Here is a 17,406-nt window from a genome sequence, read left to right as displayed (position 1 = left end):
TAAATGAGAAAAGTGTAATTCCTAGTGTAAAGGAATTAATGAAGATTTTTATTTAAAATTTTAAGAGAAAATTTAGTTAAATTTATCTTTTTGTATAGATAAGCTTAAATGATGAAAGAGGAATTCCCACCATATTGGAATTCAAATGTTAAATGAGAAAAGTGAAACTTTTAGCTTAATGAAATTAATGGATATTTTATGTAATTTTTAAGAAGAATTTTAAGCAGATTTAATTTATGGGGTAAAAGAGAAATTCCCACGATAAATGGATTGCACTCACTGAAATGAGAAAAAGGAGGATTTCAAGTTTATTAAAAAAATAGGTATTGATATTTTAGTTAAAAGAAGAATTTTTATGATATTTAAGAAAAGATGGATTTGAATTAAATTTTAGTGTCAAAAGATGAATTTCTACCATAATTCTACCTAATGAATTAAGGCTGAGAAATTATGTGGCATAAAGAATATCTTTGGATATTTTAATTGGTAAAATCACTAAATGTATATTTACCCAAAACTAGATGTTTATCTGAAGGGAATCCTTGAAGAACTAAACCGAATGAATTTGGTTAGACTACGTTAGGGAGACGGATAGTAAACCTAATTGTCCTTCTCTCGATCTGAATTAGACAAAAACTTCGTCGTGACCAATTCCAGTTACTAAATCCAAAGAATAGACTACTAAAACAAATCTAGTTTTTTCCTTGACCAAACTCACTAAGAATCTAGTTGGACAAATGGACAAAATGATGGGTAGATCACCCTCATGAGAGATCAAGGATCCTCATTATTGAAACTGGGAATTATGGAAAAAAGGTTTTCAGAACCGATCTCAAACTGGAATTTTACTTGCATTGGAACCTCTATTTTTTTCATTCAAAGGACTGTTTTATGCTAGAATGCTGGAGGAAGCATTTGACTTATGTTTTTCTAAGAGGAGGTTCGTTGGAATAGTTGGCGGGGAGTTGTCAAGGGATGTTGCTCGCTGGCAAAGCCTACCTAGGTCTTGACCAGCCTCGGTACGGTTAAAATGGTGCGCTTCTTGTACAATGGGCGAGGACCGATGAAGTGGTCTCTGAGTGAAGTGCTAGGACACCTAAGGAGGATCCTAGAGGAATTTGACCAAGCGATGCACGGGCTCGCCATTGCTGGGCCCAGTCGCCTAGGCTAGCCTCTCGTCCCAGACATCCGCCGCGGGCGAGGCCCCGAGTGTGTGGACCTCGCCCCGCAAGCTGTCGTGCCATGGCACGTCTATGGTGTGAAACCATGCATGTGAGGCCATTAAATATAAATCTAGATGCATGGGATTAAGTGCCATAACTTGACTCATTTTATGATGCCTATGTACATATGTTCATATTGTAAATGAGGTTCAATAAGACGAGCTGAGGCTGAGCCGGGTCTTGAAGCCTCTGTATATAAGTGTGGTGTGAATCATGGAGTTTTTATGCTTATGGTGAATCTTGAGGTAGCACGAATTATCAATGAACCAAAAGCAGCATCACTTTCTTATGGGCTGACAAGAAAGAGGGATTAGTTACAGTTTTTGATCTTGATGAAGGCATAAGAAAGACTGAAGGATTTGGTACAAGAGGCTTTCATGAGAGATGATTCAATTGGCAACAGTTTGATCAGCATGTATGCAAAATGTGGCTCTGTTTCAGAGGCAAACTCAGAAAACATGCAAACCTTTCGACCAAAGACTCCTTTCAAAAGGGGAATAAATCTTGCATGGATGGATTAGCAGCCTTAAAAGTAAATCCATGGGAGAGCAGGGTTATCAATAAGCTTTTAAGCAATTTGAAGCCACCATTGCTACAATATAAGGGTTTTTACAGAAGTACTCAAAAAATGGACGAGGTGTTTTTGCTCAAGTTTTCAAGGCTTGTGATGAGCAAGACAGAGACAACATTGTGGTTTTAAAGATTCAAAGACCTCCCTGCCCATGGGAATATTATATCTATTGTCAATTGGATAAACGTATTCCACAAGAAGAGAGGGCTAGCTTTGGTCGTGCTTGGAAAATGCATACATATGAAGACTGCAGCATCATGGTTTGTGCTTACGGAGAGCGTGGAACATTACAGGATGTGGTGAACTCATATCTAGCCACTGGTCAAAGGATGGACGAACTTCTATGCATGTACTACACCATAGAAATGCTACGCATGCTGGAAGTTTTGCATTTAGCTGGGATTATTCATGGGGACTGCATTCCAAGGATTCAACCCTGATGTCCTGCCGATAAAACCACATCAGGATCAGAATGTGTTTCAACCAGAAGAGGACTATGTAAGTGGTGACACTGGGCGTAGGAGGAAAGCTGTGGAGGGTGACAATGATGATAGCTATGATGAGGATGCTAAGCGATCAAGATCGGATCTGCAGGCTGTCCCAAGCAGGGGGCGGGGCCGAGGGCGTGGTCGAGGAAGGAAGAGAAACAGTAAAAAAAATGAGGATTGCTGAACCTGACAAGCCTGAAGACAATGAAGCAGCATCATCACCTCAGGTCAGTGATGACTGTGACGCTAGTCCCAAGTCGCCAGCCGCGATGACACAAACATTCATGAAGGTGAGACCAGTGGAGCAGTTAACGGATATGGTGGCAGGCTTACGGTGTCCAAAAGACTTTGATCTCAACATGGAACTGGACGAGAATGGTGAAGTGGCAACTGCAGAAAAAGAGGTTGAAAGGTTGGGCACTGCAGGTTTTGACGCTTAAGCGCAGAACCCGCAAGACAAGAGAAGGTGGTGGCTTGCGTGGCGAAAATACGAAGACATTTTTTTAAACGGGGAATATCCGAATTTTAAACAAAAAAAACGGAGGCGCAGCGTATTTTCAATTTGGGAAATCCGAGTTTTTGGCTGCAAAAGGGAGTTCGGCCGAATCCCTTGTGGGAAAAAATTAGAAGGAACCAGGGCGACGCAGAAAGGGAGAGAGAGGTATGCAGGAAAGTGAAGGGGGGGAAAAACCAGAGCTCAATCTTGCAGAATATCTTGTGTTGGGAATCTAGTTTTTGTTCAAGCCTTGTAGGGGTTTGAATTAGAGAGTATTTGAAGCTTCTTCTAATGATACGCTTTCTAAAAAATTTCCAAAAATGAAGCGAACTACTGCCCGATTTCATGCAAGGAAAAATTTCGACGTAGAAGCTCATGAGAAGATGACTTGAAATCCGGCTTTTGTGAAATAAAGATAAGCTTTTTTTTTTGTGAATTCGATTTCTAAAAAAAATCGTAATTCCTTAGTAAAGGTTTGGGTTTTAAGGCTTTAATTGCCTCAAAAATAAAAACTCTTGGAAAAAGCCTTAATACCTATGGCCTTAGAAATTGGAGAGTTTTTCTGGAATTTGTGAGTTGTTGGAATCTGAAAGCAGGTTTTCATGAGATCATGAGTCATCTTGAAATGGTGGTGTTGGCAATATATAAAATATGTGATGTGAATGGACACATGTATATGGAAATCTTTTGTAGATTGTGTTATGCCTACATGTGTTATGTTTGAGGCATTTGGATAAAGGGTCAGGAGATCTATGCTTGGAACTGGTCATGCTCTTGACACATAATTTATGTGCAATTATCAAGTTGAATTTGGGGATGTATTGAAGTGAATTGGCACATGTACATGTCATCAAAAATGGAGATGTCTTATGCTCCTTGAAGAATTATATGTTTTGTTTCCTTGCTGGGATTTGAAGCTACTCTCACAGCCAGAAGTCTCGCACTTGCCCAGCGATACCGCCCACGTCACGACAGCTTTGGTGAACCCGACGTGAAACTGCTGGGGTGAGAGTGTGGTGAAATACACAGGGAAGCTATGGCTGAGAATCCTGAGGGACAGGGGGTTCATTTTGACCCCGGAGTTATGCAAATGTTTTAGATGTTTACCATGTATATGCAACAGCAGCAAGCGGCTGAAAGGGGGCAAATTTCTACAACTAAAGCACCGCAATCAATTGTGAAGAAGGTGGATCAATTTGATGGTAAAGACATCACAAAGTACCTGCGCAATTACACAAAGGAAATGGAGTTAAACAGGGTGACTGAGGAGGATATGGTTCGAAGCTTTGAGCTGGTATGTGTTCCTGAAATAAGAGAACGCATAAGAGGATTGCAGGCAGCACATGGTGGAAGAAATTGGGAGGAGTTCATGCTTGCTTTGAAGGATGATTATTTCATGGAGGATTCTAAGCGGGTGACCAAGCGAACTTTTTTGGAATGGGTCACAAAACCCAAAATGGGAATTTCTACCACAGAGTTGCTAAGAGAGTTTGAGAAGCGCTATGCCCAGCTGTCAAGGAGTGAGCGCACAACCTTGGACAGGGAAAAAACAGAGCTCTTCTTACAAGCAGCTGGGAAAGATCTCCAAGAAAAACTGGAAATTCTTCTTGAGGATAAGGATACAGAGCAGGGATTAAAGAATGATTGGAATGATGTCGAGGATGCAGTCACCATGCTAGCAAAGCGGCAGCGAAGGAGGGATAAGATGGTGATGAGCTCGGCAACTCCAATAACTGTTACCCCTGAGAATCTACCAAAACCTGCTGCTGCAATCCCAAAGGTAGAAGGACCGATGGATGAGCTTATTAAGGGCATACGAGACCTAAAACTGAAGATGTCCAGGATTGAGGAAAAAGGGCTACCATTAGGGCAGGCTTCTATGCAAAGGCCTCAAAGCAAAGAAGGGTTTACATTCAGATGTATATGGTGTGATGACCCAGAACATGCAAAGAAAGACTGTGCTAGCTATAAGGAAGCCCTCAGAAATCAACTTGTGTTTTTTAAAGACGGGAAAATCCACCTTACAGAGACTGGTCTTCCATTAAGCACAAACTTTGGAAAAGGAGGGATGAAAAGGCTGGTTGAAGACATGGTTACTGGACATGCCATCTCTATGGTTGAGGCAGCAACCTATGGATTAAAGGTTGGTCAATCAAAGCAGAAATCTGAGAATGATGAAGATTGTGAGAATGAAGATTTTTGGCCATCAATAATGGAGCTAATTGCTTCAAAGAAGGTGTCTAAACAGGCTTTGCATGAGGCAGGTGACTGTATACGTCTTGAGACTGGCTGGGAAGAGCCTGTGGATTCTTTATCTATTCATGCCTACATTGCAAAATGCTAGAATAATGAGACACAGGTAGAGGAAAAGCGTAAGAGGGAAAATGAGGAAGGAGGGCCATCAAAAAGGGTCACCCGTGGTATTGAAAAGAAGGATCCTGGGCCATCACATATGCCTCCGCCACATAGCAAACCTCCACAGGAAGTATCAATGGAAGAAGTGCTAGCAAAAATGAAGCATGAGAAGGAGAAGGGTAAAGGGAAAAGTCCACTCTACAAGCTTCAATCTGATATTGAAGCCGCAACAGACCTCAAAAAGGTGCTTGAAGAGAGGATTCTAAACAGTAGGGTGGAATTTACACTAGGGGAAGTCTTGGGGATTGCAAAGAAAGAATTCCATGATGAGATAATTGATATTATACGAAGGAAAAGGCAGTCCATAATTGAATCTATTCCATCACAAGGGGAGACAAGCACTTCCAAGACTCATGGAGTACAGGTACAACAAAAGGAAGAGAGAGAGAATGTGGTGGAATGTAATCACTCTGCTGAAGGGGCACGACAAGTGCGCTTTGTGGATGAGGATGATGAAAAAGAAGTTCTTACAAAGAGTCATTACTCCAGGAGCCATTGGGCAAGGGCCACCACTGAAACCCTTGTCAAGATAGGTGACTTGGAAGAGCTGTATGTCGCTCTAATCGACCATGGGTCTGAAATAAATCTTATGGCTAAAAATCTCTACAACAAATGTACGTGGCCAATGGATGTAGATCATGGGTGGATGATTAAAGCGGCTAATAAATCATCTGGAGAGCTCTATGCAGCCTGTCCAAATGTAAGGGTAACTATAGGGGATGTGAAAGATGATCAGAACTTCTTTGTTCAGGAGATGTCATCGTATCCCCTCATCCTTGGGCAACCCTACATTACAGCTGTGAGGATGGAAACAAAAGTTTTGGATGATGGCTCGGCATATGCAAGAATAAGGAGTAAAGATGGCAAGAAAGCTGTTCAGTTCTTGACAGTTTGCATTAACCATGAAAGGAACCGTGAGTCTCTTTGAAAGCACAGTCACTCCCAAAGATAAACAGAGAATTCATGAACTACAGGGAGATGAGGGATTTTGGCCAAGTGCCATTGTAAAGCGGGATTCCAATGGTACAAGGGAAAATGAGTTCTCGTAGGACTCAATCAATGTAAATAACTTTTTAGCAAATTTTCAGGGATTTTCTAGCTATGGGTCACTGGTCTTTGTAAAAAGCAAGGATTTGAAGCGTGGCATGCATCGACATGTACAAAATGAACAAAAAAGTCTTGAGCAGTGTGGTCTTTTGGAGAAGAATGAGTTTATTTCAGGGGTGCTTGATGAGGTGTCATTTGTGGATACTATGGGTGTGCTTTTTGCTATGGAAAGAGCATGCTTACATGGTGGGAATGAGATGATAAAGGTGTCATCTGTGGGGATGTATGATATAATCCGGGAATTTGAAGGAATGGAATGTAAAAACATGTATTGTGAGATGGATGCTCGTGTTGATACAAAGTATAAAACGGTTGCAAAGAAGGTGAAACCAGTTGCCTTGCCCTTGCCACCAGGAAGCAAGGAGAAAATAGATGAAGCCTCTATGCAACCGAATCTCAGAGATCCAAAGAAAATTGGGCATAAGTTTACATAGGAAACCCTAAAAGAGCTAAAGATTGGTGAAAAGGATTTTCTGTTGCCAGTTGAAAAGGAATGCTTTGAGGAGATGCTTGTAAAACATGGGAAGGACTTTGCTTTTCAGCCGCATGAGATAGGCTGTGTTGATCCAAGCGTAACAGTGCCAATGGTGATCTTCACTATTCCACATGTGCCCTGGAACCTGCGGCGGCCGATTCCAGTACCAAAGGCTCTCTTGCCAAAGCTGATGGAATTACTAAAAGAAAAGATCAGGATGGGAATTTTGGAGCCATCATGCGCTCCATACTCCAACAGATGGTTTACCGTGCCAAAGAAAAATGGAGCATTGCGCTTCATTCAAGACATGCAACCTGTAAACAAGGTCACAATCAGGAATGTGGGAGCAAGTCCGCCGATTGTGGACGAGTTTGCAGAAGCATTTGCAGGGAAAGCTATATACTCTAGGGTGATCTGTATTCGGGATATGATCAGTTTCAGCTGGATATACAAAGCAGGGACTTGACCACAATGAAAACTCCTTTGGGATTGGTAAGGATGTGTACCTTACCACAGGGAGCCACCAACTCAGTGGCGCATATGATGAATGGAATGAATAAAGTCTTGCGAGACTTCATACCACAAATAACTATGCCTTTTCTAGATGATGTGCCAATAAAAGGCTGTGATGAGAAAGATAAAGATGGGGATTTGGATTCGAAGGGGTGCCGCAAGTTTGTGGCAAATCATATAAAAGATTGTGATATGATTCTATCCAGGCTTGAAGAGGTGAATCTTACTTTGTTTGGATTGAAATCAGTGTTTGGGGTTGGTGAAGTGCTAATCGTGGGGCATCTTTGTAGTACTAATGGACGCCGACCTTGTCCAGCCAAGATAGATGCAATACAAAGAATGAAAGAGATGCATTAATGTTACAGAGCTGAGGAGATTTCTTGGTGCATGTGTCTTTTATGTTATATGGATCCCACATTATGCACATGTAGCAGATCCTCTTTATCAACTTTTGAGGAAAAATCAAAAAATTTTGTGGAGTGCAGTACATATTAAAGCTATGCGGAAGCTGAAATGTCTGCTCCAATCATCACCTACTCTAAGGAAGGTAGATTATGAGTGTGGTAGGCCTGTGATTGTTACAGTTGATACTAGTCCTACTGGGATAGGATGGGAAGTAGGGCAAGATGATGAGGATGATCACAGGTATGTAATCAGATTTGGAGCAAAGGTATTAAGCATTCGTCAGCGAAATTATCCGCAGATCAAGAGGGAGTTATGGGGAATAGTCACTGCTCTAAAATGTGAAAAAGAATATCTTATTGGGGCATCTGTACTTGTGGAAACTGATTGCTTGCCACTCCTTGGGATGATTGCAAGCTGCACCACTCCAGATATCGCTATGCTTAGGTGGATTGCCTATATCAAGTCACTAAATCCTGAGTTTGAGCATATTGCAGGAAAAGATAACCCAGTTTGCAGATATGCTATCAAGAGCCAGGTATGAAGATGAAGAAGGGATGATTAGTGACATTGATGATGTAGGTACAAAATTCTATACTACTGCATATACAAAAGGGGACCATACTTGCTTATCACATGCACTTGAGTCTTTTACTGAGGAAATGTATGAAGGAGATTTGTTGCTTATTGGTCAATACTTGAGTACTTTGACAAGACAGGAAAATTGGTCTGACTCAGAATTTAAGAGGATCCGTAGAAAAGCATATGGGTATTTTCTAAAGGATGGGTACCTGTGGAAGCATCCTAAGCAGAGGAATGCTATGCCACAGAGAGTCATATGTGATAAAGAGACTCAAGGGAAGCTCATGAAAGAATTCCATGAGAGTCTTTGGGCTGGACATCGAAGTGTGTGGGCCACCTCCTTTACCAAAATAAAGGAAAGATATTGGTGGAAAGGAATGTACAAGGATGTTTCCCAATATGTGAAAACATGCATGATATGTCAAATGTACTCAAATGTGTGACATCATGATGGCTTGCAACCAACCTACCCACCTGCCATACACTACAAATGGGTAGTGGATCTAGTTACAATGCCTTTGGGAATTTGGCAGATGCGGTACATAGCACTTGCAAGAGAGGATTTGACAAATCAGGTGGAAGGGCGTGCTCTTAGAACAAAGAGTACGGAAACAGTATGCAAATTTCTCTTGGAAGATGTGATTTGTCGGTATGGTTGTGTTGGGAAAGTAACAGCTGACAGGGGTGAGCTAGATGTTGAAGAAGCAAGGGAATTCTTTTCTAGAATTGGCATCAGATTGGCCCTAACATGTGCTTACAACCCTGAGGGCAATGGTAAAAGTGAGCGAGGACATCCTCCAATCATTAAGCTTTGGCTAAGGCATGCAGTGGAAGAATGCGGGAGTGGCCAAGGCTGCTACCATATGCTTTATGGGCTGACCGTACAACTCATAGCTCAGTGATAGGATACATGCCTGCAGAATTAATGTATGGTCAGAAGCCAGTAATGCCAGTTGAAGAAGTAGTTCCAACTTGGAATGTATTACCCTGGGTGGAAGAATTGAACAGGGAAGACCTCCTTGCATTGCGAATAAGGCAGCTGGAGAGGAGGCCTGAAGATGTAGAGCTTGCTAAAGCTCGTTTGAAAGATGCAAGGTTGAAAAATAAAGAAAGATTTGATAGAAGACACAGACTTCGGCCAAAACCTGTTGAAGAAGGTGATTGGGTCCCAATGTATGATAGTAGTCTTGACAACCAGTTCACTGTGCAAAGAAAGTTTGCAAAAAGATGGTTTGGCCCTTACATTGTCAAGCATGTGCATGGAAATGCCACGTATACCCTGTGTGAGCTTGATGGAACAAAGATAAAGAATCTTGTAGCAGGCAAAAGGATCAAGATGTTTAAAAGAAGGCATGACAGTGATCCTTTTGATTCACAGGAGACTCAGGATGAGAGGCTTAACAGTGATAGCATGGATATGGTTGAAGAGGAAGAAGATGATCTTCCTGGTAATGTAGAGGATGAAGACGAAATCCAGATATATGTCGATCTTGATGATTATTTGGCACATACCAGAGGATGTGCAGGTTAGAGGGGGCGGATGTCGTGCCATGGCACGTCTATGGTGTGAAACCATGCATGTGAGGCCATTAAATATAAATCTAGATGCATGGGATTAAGTGCCATAACTTGACTCATTTTATGATGCCTATGTACATATGTTCATATTGTAAATGAGTTTCAATAAGACGAGCTGAGGCTGAGCCAGGTCTTGAAGCCTCTGTATATAAGTGTGGTGTGAATCATGGAGTTTTTATGCTTATGGTGAATCTTGAGGTAGCACGAATTATCAATGAACCAAAAGCAGCATCACTTTCTTATGGGCTGACAAGAAAGAGGGATTAGTTACAGTTTTTGATCTTGATAAAGGCATAAGAAAGACTGAAGGATTTGGTACAAGAGGCTTTCATGAGAGATGATTCAATTGGCAACAGTTTGATCAGCATGTATGCAAAGTGTGGCTCTGTTTTAGAGGCAAACTCAGAAAACATGCAAACCTTTCGACCAAAGACTCCTTTCAAAAGGGGAATAAATCTTGCATGGATGGATTACCAGCCTTAAAAGTAAATCCATGGGAGAGTAGGGTTATCAATAAGCTTTTAAGCAATTTGAAGCCACCATTGCTACAATATAAGGGTTTTTACAGAAGTACTCAGAAAATGGACGAGGTGCTTTTGCTCAAGTTTTCAAGGCTTGTGATGAGCAAGACAGAGACAACATTGTGGTTTTAAAGATTCAAAGACCTCCTTGCCCATGGGAATATTATATCTATTGTCAATTGGATAAACGTATTCCACAAGAAGAGAGGGCTAGCTTTGGTCGTGCTTGGAAAATGCATACATATGAAGACTGCAGCATCATGGTTTGTGCTTACGGAGAGCGTGGAACATTACAGGATGTGGTGAACTCATATCTAGCCACTGGTCAAAGGATGGACGAACTTCTATGCATGTACTACACCATAGAAATGCTACGCATGCTGGAAGTTTTGCATTCAGCTGGGATTATTCATGGGGACTGCATTCCAAGGATTCAACCCTGATGTCCTGCCGATAAAACCACATCAGGATCAGAATGTGTTTCAACCAGAAGAGGACTATGTAAGTGGTGACACTGGGCGTAGGAGGAAAGCTGTGGAGGGTGACAATGATGATAGCTGTGATGAGGATGCTAAGCAATCAAGATCGGATCTGCAGGCTGTCCCAAGCAGGGGGCGGGGCCGAGGGCGTGGTCGAGGAAGGAAGAGCAACAGTAAAAAAAATGAGGATTGCTGAACCTGACAAGCCTGAAGACAATGAAGCAGCATCATCACCTCAGGTCAGTGATGACTGTGACGCTAGTCCCAAGTCGCCAGCCGATGACACAAACATTCATGAAGGTGAGACCAGTGGAGCAGTTAACGGATATGGTGGCAAGCTTACGGTGTCCAAAAGACTTTGATCTCAACATGGAACTGGACGAGAATGGTGAAGTGGCAACTGCAGAAAAAGAGGTTGAAAGGTTGGGCACTGCAGGTTTTGACGCTTAAGCGCACAACCCGCAAGACAAGAGAAGGTGGTGGCTTGCGTGGCAAAAATACGAAGACATTTTTTTAAACGGGGAATATCTGAATTTTAAACAAAAAAAAGGAGGCGCAGCGTATTTTCAATTAGGGAAATCCGAGTTTTTGGTTGCAAAAGGGAGTTCGGCCGAATCCCTTGCGGGAAAAAATTAGAAGGAACCAGGGCGACACAGAAATGGAGAGAGAGGTATGCAGGAAAGTGAAGGGGGGGAAAAACCAGAGCTCAATCTTGCAGAATATCTTGTGTTGGGAATTCAGTTTCTGTTCAAGTCTTGTAGGGGTTTGAATTAGAGAGTATTTGAAGCTTCTTCTAATGATACGCTTTCTAAAAAATTTCCAAAAATGAAGCGAACTGCTGCCCGATTTCATGCAAGGAAAAATTTCGACGTAGAAGCTCATGAAGATGACTTGAAATCCGGCTTTTGTGAAATAAAGATAAGCTTTTTTTTGTGAATTCGATTTCTAAAAAAAATCGTAATTCCTTAGTAAAGGTTTGGGTTTTAAGGCTTTAATTGCCTCAAAAATAAAAACTCTTGGAAAAAGCCTTAATACTTATGGCCTTAGAAATTGGAGAGTTTTTCTGGAATTTGTGAGTTGTTGGAATCTGAAAGTAGGTTTTCATGAGATCATGAGTCATGTTGAAATGGTGGTGTTGGCAATATATAAAATATGTGATGTGAATGGACACATGTATATGGAAATCTTTTGTAGATTGTGTTATGCCTACATGTGTTATGTTTGAGGCATTTGGATAAAGGGTCAGGAGATCTATGCTTGGAACTGGTCATGCTCTTGACACATAATTTATGTGCAATCATCAAGTTGAATTTGGGGATGTATTGAAGTGAATTGGCACATGTACATGTCATAAAAAATGGAGATGTCTTATGCTCCTCGAAGAATTATATGTTTTGTTTCCTTGCTGGGATTTGAAGCTACTCTCACAGCCAAAAGTCTTGCACTTGCCCAGTGATACTGCCCACGTCACGACAGCACGGGAGGCTGACGCCGCTTCCACCGGCAGGAGCCCCGGAGCGGGCAGGGGACCTCACAGGTTCCTCCAAAATCGAGCCTGGAAAAACCTCCCTTGCCTAGAAGGCACGGGCGATTCCTCTAGGGAAAATCTTCGAATGGGAGAATTAATCTAATGAGTCAAAGTCATCACTATTTAAACTAATCCGACCAAACCTGAAGTCACATGGTCAGATCAAGAAGAGACTTGCACTTGGTCTATGGAATCATCGCTTTTTTCCTCTTTTAACGAGGCACAACCACTAATTCCCTCCCACATAACAAGGGTCTTCTTAGGACGTAATCTAACTAACGCAACTAATCCTATCTTGATTGTTTCGCAGGAATCCCCCGATCCACCACCCCAACTGGCCCATGGGTTAGCCAACCACCTGACCACTATATTGGTGGGATTCCTTTATAAAGCTTTGGTTATGTTTTGCCCGGATATTGTGAGGAAAAGAGTTCTCAGGCGTCGTCAAGTTCAAAAAGTTTGGATGAGGAACTTGGCATACCAGATTTACGCACACCTGGTGCAAGGCAGGATAGATATGTGCCTCCACATGCTAGAGTGATAGGTGTTCAGAGTGATCCGCATGCATTGCGGAGATCCCAAAGGGTCAGGTATCCAGTTGACCTCTTTGGTGAAACATGTGCAACCTACATGCTATACAGAAGCTATTGGGAAGCATGTATGGGAGAGAGCAATGGATGTTGAGATGGACGCTTTGGTTCATAATGAAACATGGGATTTGGTTGCCTTACCACAAGGCAAAAATGTTATTGGTTGCAAATGGGTTTACAAGGTGAAATGCAAGTCAGATGGTTCCATTGAACGTCATAAAGTGAGATTGGTAGCTAAGGGTTATGCACAAACCCAAGGCTTGGACTATGATGAAACATTTAGTCCAGTTGCAAAGATGGGAACAGTGAGAGCAGTCATTGCTATGGCTGTAGCAAATGGTTGGGAAATGCATCAAATGGATGTGAAAAATGCATTTCTAAATGATGATCTACAAGAAGAAGTTTATATGGCACAGCCAAAAGGATATGTACACCCAAAGTATCCCACTCATGTATGCAGATTAAAGAAAGCATTATATGGTTTGAAGCAAGCACCTCGTGCTTGGAGTGATAAGATAAGCCGATATCTTATCTCCCTTGGATTTCAGGTTTCTTCAGTAGATTCTTCACTCTATGTGAAGAAAATAGATCATGGGATTGTCTTACTTGTCATCTATGTGGATGACTTGTTGATTGTCATAGGAGATCATGCTACAGATGTTATGTATGTCAAGAAGGCATTGAGTGGGCAGTTTGACATGAAAGACTTGGGTGAATTGAGATATTTTCTTGGGATTGAAGTGATCAAAGACCATGCAGGTACATGGTTAGTGCAACGCTGATATGCATTGGCTGATATGCATTGGATATGTTGGCAAAATATGGGATGACAGGGTGTAAGCCAATGAGTACATCTTTGGAGCAGAATGTAAAGCTGCGGGCTGATTTTGGTGAAGAGTTGCATGATCCATATATGTATAGAAAGATGGTTGGCAGTCTTATTTACATGACTATCACACGCCTGGATCTCAGTTATGCTGTGGGGCTAGTAAGCCAATTTATGTAGAGCCCCAGAAAACCTCATTTGGATGCAGTGAGACGCATTATGTGATATGTAAAGACCACTGCACATTATGGTCTTCCTTATGAGCATGGTAAAGGTTTGGATGTACATGGCTACACAAATGCAGATTAGGCAGGTAGCTTGTATGACACGAGGTCTACTAGTGGTTATGCCTTTACATTTGGAAGTGCAGTGGTGAGTTGGAGTAGCAAGAAGCAATCTACTGTTGCTTTATCTAGTACAGAGGCTGAATACAGGGGTGCAGCCATTGCTACATGTGAAGGAGTATGGTTAAAAAGTCTCTTGGCTGATTTGGGTGAGCCTATTTGATGGCAAGGTTATCATTCATTGTGACAACATGAGCAGCATACAGTTGGCCAAGAATCTAGTTTTTCATGCGCGGACCAAACACATAGAGGTCCACTATCATTTTGTCAGAGAGAAAGTGTTGGATGGTACAGTGGATTTGCAGTATGTTAAGACTGAAGAGCAGGTGGCCGACATCTTTACAAAGCCACTTAGCACGGAGAAGTTTGAGTACTTTTGTACTATGTTGGGAGTACGTGGGATGAGCTTGAGGGGGAGTGTTGAGAGCTTTGATAGCCCAAGCTCATCTACATCTTCATATAATATGGCAGTACATCATCGAGCTTGAGAGGGGCTGTTGAGATTCAAGCTCAATGTCAGCTTGTGCCAACTGCACCATGTGCTAGCATGTTAGGTAGTAAAATGTGTGAGACATAAATGACTGCATCTAGCTGGTCATGGTGTGTGGACATTAGCTAGGGTTAGCGGTGTGTGGACACAACACATAGTGTGTATTACATGTGTGAGACAAATGACCGCGTCCAGCTGGTCATAGTGTGTGGACATTAGCTAGGGTTAGCGGTGTGTGGACACAACACATAGTGTGTGTTGTGTAAAATGGATTATGGCTTTATGCATTGTGTGAGAAGAGAGATGGCTTCTCTCTATGGTTAGGGTTTGTAATATACATTAGGGTTTGCTCCTGTGTGTGTGTCTCGTCTCCCTCTACCTATTTTTCATCCATAAACCACGGGAGCAAAACCATCGAAGAATATCACCAGGCATTTGCTCTTCTACTCAAGTATTCACCACCTCTAGACAAATAGCAACTTATGGCTAGGTGCATTCGGGGAATGAACAAACCCTTAGACACACTGGTCAAGAATGCCAAGCCAGTGTCCATGGCATAAGCTGTCGGAATGGTGAAGGACTTCGCCAAAGCTTTCATTGTAAAAGTCCTGCCAAATCTAGCTCCCTCATCCTTCAAGAGATTGCAGACATCGAGAAGTTCTTCCAACCTTCTGCCTTTAAAGCTTTCATTGTAAAAGTCTTGCCAAATCTAGCTCCCTCATCCTTCAAGAGATTACAGACATCGAGAAGTTCTTCCAACCTTCCGCCTCCAAAGAGACATCAAGGTCCCAACCAGAATCTGGAGACGGGAAGCTTCAGGAATGAAGGAAGACCTTTCCCTCAAAGTACTTTCTCAAGAACTCCAGCTCTCTCAAGAATGCAAAGGGAAGAGCTTCAAAGTGAGAACAGGTGCTTCGGATGTCAGGGGTTTGGGCACCAGCTCAAGGATTGCCCATGTCCTTTTGTGGGCCAAGGAAGCCAGGGTCCCAAAATTCAGAGACAGTCTCCTTCATATCAATCTAATCAGGGTCCCCTACGCCAAAATTAGGGCAACCCCAGAAGAGTGCTAGCTTAGCCCCTACAGCCTCCATGCAAAGCAGTCTCTCCAAACTCCCTCTGAGAATTGAAGTAACCAAAGAGAGAGTTCCATCTCAGATTGCAGCAGCTAGAGCTGTCACTATAGCTGATGAAGTGGAGGAAGAAAAAGGACAGATCTATGCAACGATAGAGTATCAGGGATCCCCAGTGCTACAATTAGTCAAGGCTTCTAAATTATTAAAAGGGCTCAAAAAGAGGCAAGCTGTTTATGTTGTTAAGATGAAAATGCAAGGCTAAAGAACTAGAGTGGTTAAGTGAGTATGCAGATGTGTTCCCTGAAGATCTAACTAAGATGCCTCCGTCTCACGAAGTAGATCATGAGATCGAGTTAACCCTCAGAGATCAGCCCCAGTAGCCCAGCGTGCATACAAAATGCCAGTCCCGGAAGCCATAGAACTTAAGGAGCAGTTAAGACAACTGTTAGAGTAGAGATTCGTCAGACCCAGTGTCTCACCTTGGGGTGCGCCCGTTCTCTTTCAAAAGAAGAAAGATGGAACGTTAAGACTCTGTATTATTGACTACAAAGGATTGAATCAATTAACAATTAAAAAGAAGTATCCTATTCCTAATATTGATGAACTTCTGGATCGGTTAAGTGGGACCCAAATGTTCACAAAAATAGATCTCAAATCCGGGTACTACCAGATCAGAATCAAGGAACAGGACATCCCGAAGACAGCATTCAATACTTGCATGAGCATTATGAGTTCACAGTCATGCCGTTTGGATTGACCAATGCCTCGACGACATTTAATCGTCTTATGTAGGATATTCTCAGAGAATACTTGAATGATTTTGTTCTTGTCTTCTTTGATGATATCTTGGTATACTCAAAGAATGCTGCAGATCATGAAGATCATGTGCGCAAGGTCTTGGAAATCCTAAGGAAATACCAACTCTTTGCTAAAAAGAGCAAGTGTTCTTTCTCTGTTGACCAAGTGGAATACTTGGGATTCATAGTGTCAAAAGATGGGATTTCTCCTAACCTTGCAAAGATCCAAGCAGTCGTAGAATGGCCGGAACTCAAGACGGTAAAGGAAGTCAGAGGATTCCTAGGATTAATCGGAATGGTATAGGATCTTTATACCTAGGTATGCTCAGATAGCATCCCCTTTAACTAACATTCTCAAGAAGAGTACACTTTTTCAATGGACTGCAATGTGTCAGAGTGCCTTTGATAAACTAAAGACAGCCTTAGTAACCAACCCTATTCTTAAATTGCCAAATTTTACCAAACCCTTTGAGGTAGTTACTAATGCCACTGGGTTTGCCTTAGGCGGTGCTCTTATGGAGGAAGGTCATGCAGTGGCCTATGAATCCAAAAAACTCAAAACACATGAGAGAAATTATTTTGTCCATGACTTGGAGTTACTCTCAGTAATTTATGCTCTGAAGTTGTGGAGACATTATCTTTTGGGACAAAGGTTCACCTTGATGTGACAGATCATCAAAGTCTGAAGTGGATCTTCACCCAAAGGGATCTCAACATGCATCAAAGGAGATGGATACAGACCCTACAGGAATTCAATTTTGAAATTAAGTATCGATTGGGAAAAGAAAATATGGTGGCAGATGCACTCATCAGAAAAGACTCCTTGCTTGCAATTACAATGGTGTCAAATCCATTGATTGGGGAAAGAAAATATGGTGGCAGATGCGCTCATCAGAAAAGACTCCTTG

At 42.1% G+C, this 17,406-nt stretch overlaps 1 pseudogene; it reads left to right on the top strand.

Moving 5' to 3' along the window:
• Positions 1 to 2,202: 2,202 nt before the first annotated feature.
• Positions 2,203 to 2,722, top strand: LOC147628041 (uncharacterized; annotated as a pseudogene).
• The last annotated feature ends 14,684 nt before the right edge of the window (positions 2,723 to 17,406 follow it).

Source organism: Cibotium barometz, chromosome 20 (assembly GCF_041138505.1).
Source record: "Cibotium barometz isolate CiBa-2024 chromosome 20, ASM4113850v1, whole genome shotgun sequence".
Taxonomy (NCBI): domain Eukaryota; kingdom Viridiplantae; phylum Streptophyta; class Polypodiopsida; order Cyatheales; family Cibotiaceae; genus Cibotium; species Cibotium barometz.
Note: the sequence above shows the minus strand (reverse complement) of the source record. Positions and strands in the feature narration are given on the sequence as shown.